The sequence below is a fragment of the Sceloporus undulatus genome, chromosome 1 (genome assembly GCF_019175285.1).
Source record: "Sceloporus undulatus isolate JIND9_A2432 ecotype Alabama chromosome 1, SceUnd_v1.1, whole genome shotgun sequence".
Classification (NCBI taxonomy): Eukaryota; Metazoa; Chordata; class Lepidosauria; order Squamata; family Phrynosomatidae; genus Sceloporus; species Sceloporus undulatus.
Genome location: NC_056522.1, coordinates 371389584 through 371395655, shown reverse-complemented (window position 1 = coordinate 371395655; position 6072 = coordinate 371389584). Strand labels below are relative to the sequence as shown.

General features: G+C 46.1%; 1 protein-coding gene across 1 annotated transcript in view; it reads left to right on the top strand.

Annotated features, from left to right (window-relative positions):
• PRKCH (protein kinase C eta) overlaps window positions 1-6072 on the top strand; it is a 160743-nt gene that overhangs the window by 51339 nt on the left and 103332 nt on the right. The window lies entirely within an intron of this gene.

Below are 6072 nucleotides of genomic sequence, written 5' to 3'. Positions count from 1 at the left end.
AGCTTAATCGGGCAATTCCCTCCCTTCCACCCCAAGTTTCAGTATGAAACATTCACACTTCTTCAAGGTGTAGGAGTTCCTGTACATGATGATGATCAGCTAGTGCAATGTACATTTGATAGCTTCGTTCTACTCTGGATTAAAACTACTTTTTTCTATTCACAGGGTGCTTTACAGAAAGAATAAAGCCATTAAAAGGTCAACTATGTATGCATGCATGCACGCACGCATGGTTTGGCTCTAGACTACCTGAAAGACTGTGGCTGGAATCCTGTTGGTTAGGTCTAAGATTAATTTGTTTAAAATCCAGCCCAGGAAGGAGTGACAGCATGTCCAGTTAAACTGTGCATTTGCCGAAAGAGAGGGTGAAGGAAGGATTTTGTAGGAAGGAGAAGTGAGAAAATTAACACCAGCCTTCCAGACTGGTCTATAGAATCTAAATTGCCCCTGATATAACTCTTTGCCAGATTTTGCCAGTGCTTGTCATCTCTGCATCTGCTCATTACATTCTTGTAGGGGACCGTTTGGAGCCAGCGTGGTGTAGTAGTTTGAGCATTGGACTATGTCTTGGAGCCCAGGGTTCAAATCCCCATTCATTCATGGAAGCCCACTATGTGAATTTGGGCAAGTCATACTCTCTCAGTTTCAGAGGATGGCAATGGCAACTCCCTCTGAAGAAACTTGCCAAGAAAACCTCATGAAAGGTTCACCTTAGGGTCACCATATGTTGGAAATGACTTGAAGGCACACAACAACAACAACAACAACAACACAGGTATCAGCAATGGCTCCTCTTCATCTTGGAAAGAAGTGACCAATGGGGCGCCACAGCTTTCCTTCCTGGGCCCAGTGCTATTCAACATCTTTATCAATGACTTGGATGATGGAATAGAGGGCATGTTTATCAAATGTGCAGGTGACACCAGATTAGGAGGTATAGCTAATATCCCAGAAGACAGGATCAAAATTCAAAATGATCTTAATACATGAGAAAGCTGGGCCAAAGTTCTGGGCACCACAATTCAAAAAGAATATTGAGAAACTGGAGCATGTCCAAAGGAGGGTGACTAAAATGGTGAAAGGTCTGGAAACCTTGCCCTATGAGGAACAACTTAGGGAGCTGGGGATGTTTAGCCTGGAGAAGAGAAGGTTAAGAGGTGATATGATAGTCCTGTTTAAATATTTGAAGGGATGTCTTATGGAGGATGGAGCAAGTTTGTTTTCTGCTGCTCCAGAGACTAGAACCTGGAGCAAGGGATGCAAGCTCCAGGAAAAGAGATTCCACCTCAACATTAGGAGGAACTTCCTGACAGTAAGGGCTGTTTGACAGTGGAACACACTCCCTTGGAGAGTGATAGAGTCTCCTTCCTTGGAGGTCTTTAAACAGAGGCTGGATGGCCATCTGTCAGGGATGCTTTGATTTGGATTTCCTGCATGGCAGAGGGTTGGACTGGATGGCCCTAGTGGTCTCTTCCAATTCTATGATTCTACAGTTGTTGTTTTTTCTTACCCACCTCTGCCCAAGGCTTGAGGCAGTGAACAACATGTTTTTTTGTGGGGGTTTGGGGCTATGAGGTTATGTTCTAGAAGACTTTATTCCTGATCTTTCGCCAGCATCTGTGACTGGCATCATCAGAGAATGCTTGCATGAAAGAGAGTGGGGTATACATACTGTTGGTTGAGAGGAAGTGATTTGCATGCTAATCTGTGTATTGTTCTGTTGTTGAATGGCAAGGCCTACAGGTGTCCATTTACTTAATGATCCATTGTCTCCTGGGAATCCCCCTCATCCTGGTTGGTTTTCATTTGCATTTGCTGGGTCCTGAATTTGGAGTTTTTCTTTCCTGTTCAAATTGTCCAGGTGTTTATGGATTTCAGTGGCTTCCCTGTGCATTCTGACCTGATAGTTGTTGTCATGATCCAGAATTTCAGTGTTTTTAAACAGCATTTTATGCCCAGGATGGTTTATAATGCGTTCTGCTACTGCTGATTTTTCTGGCAGGCCAGTATGTAGTGTCTCTTATGTTCCTTGATTCGTGTTTGAACACTGTGATGGTCCCTATGTAGACTTGTCCGCAGCTGCACGGTATGCAGTAAACTATTGCAGCCATGAGAGAGTCTCTTCTGTCCTTCACTGAGCACAGCATTTGCTAGATTGGTTTGTAGACATTTGGAGGAAGTATATCTATACCCCACTCTCTTCCATTCCAGCATTCTCTAAAGATGCCAGCCACAGATGCTGGCAAGACATCAGGAATAAACTCTTCTAGAACACAATCTCATAGCCTGAAAAACCCACAAAAAACTATGGATGCCGGTCATGAAAGCCTTCAATTTCACAAAGTACAACATTAGATTAAAATACAGTATAAAACTAACCATGAAACACATAAACATAGGATTAAAATAGCCATTACACATTAAAATCATCCATATTAAAATATATCAATTTAAAATTAATAGTTTATTCTGTGTTGTGAGGTGTGTGTATGTTGGACTGGGTCCCTTGCAAGGAAGGGTTACAATGTTTCAGCTTTTTAAAAGTGTTAATAATAATAAAATAAATAAAATATTTATTTTTATCCCACCTCTTCCATTTTTGGGATCGAGGCGGGTAACAACAAAATCTTAGCTGGATTAATTCAATAAAGAAAGCCACAGCCCTGACTGCAAAACCCGAGAAGAGCTGTTGATCACTGGTGCTCTTGGAGAAATCTCATTCATGGGGACATCTTAAGTTGAAGCCAACATAAGTCAAAGCATAGAAATAATCAATTCAGCTTTGGTAAAGTCCTCACCTGCAATACTGTGGCCAGTTCTGGACACCACAATTCAATAAGGATTTGAATAAGCTGGAGCATGTGCAGAGGAGGACAACAAAAATGTTTAGCCTGGAGAAGAGATGGTTAAAAGGTGATATGACAGCCCTATTTAAATATTTAAATATTGAGCATGATATTGAACAAGCATATTTTCTGCTGCTTCAGGAACTAGGACATGAAGCAATGGATTCAGGCTACACGAAAACAGATTCCACCTAAACATTAGGAAGAACTTCCTGACAGTAAGAGCTATTCAACAATAGAACATGCTCCCTCAGAGAGCGGTGGAGCCTCCTTCTTTGAAGGTTTACAAACAGAATGGCCATCTGTCAGGGGTGCTTTGACTGTGTATTCCTGCATGGCAGGGGGTTGGACTGGATGGCTCTTTGGTCTTTTCCAACTGTGATTTTATGATTCTGTGAAATATACAGATTTGACACCATTGCAGAGAAGACTGTGTGTTTGCTCAGTCTCCTGCCCAGGTCCTAATTGCTGATTGACATTTTCAAAGCTCCTGATAGTCTTTCATGATCAAACAGAGGACTGTGTTATATAAAATAATACATCTGGTCACCCTGCGCATGTATATACCTATAATTAGATTTTAAGGTGAACCTGTTGTCAAGTGGAATATCTGCCCCTTAGAGGCTCAGTTGTGCTAGTGACATTCTGGCTTTGAGCAAAAACACATTGTTTTGAATTAAAGCCTTTGGGACCTGACTGATTTCATCCAAATCTGCATATCCTTTATGGTTTTAAATTGATTTAAATTGGTCTTCACTTGGCAGATTAAAAAATGCACTTAGTATGTTTAAATTAATTCTTACTCTTTCTATTTTAAGTTGGTTAAAGTGGCCATGGCGTAATGATTTGAGCATTGGACTACAACTCTGGAGAACAGTGTTTGACTACCTGCCCAGCCATGGACACCCACTGGGTGATTTTGGGCAAGTCACACTCTCTCAGCCTCAGAGGAAGGTAAGGGCAAATCAACTCTGAACAAATCTTGCCATGTTAGGTTCACCTTAGGGTCCTCATGACAGGCTTCCCATGATAGGTTTACCTTAGGGTCACTGTTAAGTCAGAAATGACTTGAAGGCACACAGTAATAAAGCAACATATCCAACAGGATTCCATCCTCTGTACCCTGCCATCTTTTTACAGCGAAAGAGTCTGAGTGTCGCAAATACTAGTTTAAGGCCAATTTTAACCGTTTGCAACTGAGTAAAAAATGCTCATACCTTCTGTGAGTTATGTGCATAATTTTATACTGTATTCATCACCAGAATATTTGCACATACGCCCCTCACCCCGGGTTTATTACCTCTATTACCTTATATCAGTGAGCGGAATATGTGTTTGCTTGTGTCAAAGGCCTAGACTGGAAATTAGTCTAAAATTTCCAGATTTCACAAACTAGAGCCCATGCTGGCTAGGAGATTCTGTGTTTCAAAATCCAGAAAACAGAAACTTTTCCTAAATCTGGTGATACACAAGACATGCCCAGCCTACAGAACTCAGTGATTGTATTTGTTTCAGTAGAAGTGACTTAATAATGATATTTGACTTGAATTTATTAATGCAATATAGTCTTTCTCTACTGTGAGTCACTGTCAGGCTCAGCAGTTCTGCCTACAGAAATATCCATGATTCAGACACAGTAGGAAAAAAAGGTATGAGTTGAGACCTGCCTTTTTTCCCATTCTGTCTCAATCCGTCATATAATTAAATCTTGAGATTTCTATGACTAGCCTCTCTGATAGTTCAGAATGCCAGATTTTGAACCCAGCTAAGAGTGTGAGCAGTGAAGTCTGCCATTCTTTTCCTCTGCCATGCTCATCCTGTCACCTTGAACAATGAATATAAAGAATATTCACAGATTTTCTCATCTTTGATCAGAAAGGCCAGCTCAACACATTAAGACATCTGGCTGGGAGGGGGGCAGGCTATCAAGTGCTATGAGATTTCACCCTGGCATGATTGTGAAAAGACCCCTGCAATCTCCTGCCACTAAAGCTGCAATAGTGTTGTGCCCCATCTTTACTTAACTCAAAGAAAATACTTCTGAAGATTACGTTCAGCAAATTCATTGCCAAATCTGAGGCTACAACTTAAGTTTCACTTTTAAGAGCTCTCCATATCTCAGACCCTCGTCCCAGAGGTCTGAATACTGTCCCACACAGTCCCAAGCACTCCCAAGCAACTGAAAGAACTTGAGTCCCACCAGAACCCCATTTCATCTCCCAGATCTTCACCCCTTCCCCGCTTTTTCTTCCATTTATTTCACCCAAATGGCGCCCCAGCGCGAAGTCTCGCGAGACTTTCGGCCTCCAGGAGGCCCGATGCGGCCACCGAGCCACGAAATAGGGCTCCGGCGGCTGCATCGGGCCTTCTGGAAGGCCTGTTGAAGCCGTCGGAGCCCTTACGAGGGACCCGGCGATGGCAGCGCGCCTCCTGGTGGCCGAATGCCGTCGCTGGCGCCCTCGAATAGGGCTCTGACGGCCGAATCAGGCCTCTGGAAGGCCCGCTGAAGCGTGGGAGCCCTATCGAGGGCCCCGGCGACAGCATCAGCCTCCTGGAGGCCCGATGCTGTCGGCTGGCGCCCTCGAATAGGGCTTGACGGCCGCATCGGCCTCTGGAGGACCCGCTGAAGCCGTTGGAGCCCTATTCGAGGGCCCCGGCAGCCGCATGTGGGCCTCCTGGAAGCCCAATGCCATCGCTGGCGCCCTCCTACAGGGCTCTGGCGGCAGCAAGCGGGCCCTCAGGAAGGCCGCTGCCGTGCCGCGTCGGAGCCCTATTCGAGGGCCCCAGCAGCCGCGTCGCTGGCACCCTCCAACTGGCGGGCGGCACGGGCCTCTGGAAAGCCCAATGCCGCCGTCGCAGCACTATTTGAGGGCTCTGGCGGCGGCAGCGGGCCTCCTGGAGGCCATATGCCGTCGGTGGTGCCCTCCAACGGGTTCCAGCGGCGGCAGCAGCGGGCCTCCAGGAGGGCCCGGTGCCGTCGCTGGGGTCCTCCAAAAGTCTTTTTTGCCGACCTCTGACAGGGCCTGGGGCCCCGTCAGGGCCTGCAAAGATGGGAGGCCGGCCCCGCGGAGGGTGAAAGCTCCACCCCCCGGCACTGTGCCCCGCCCAGAAGGGTGGAAGCTCCACCCCTGCAGCACACGCGGCCCCGCCCCCAGAGGGTGGAAGGCTCCCACCCCGACTCGCGGCGCCCGCCTCCGAGGGTGGAAGCTCCACACGCGGCTTCGGC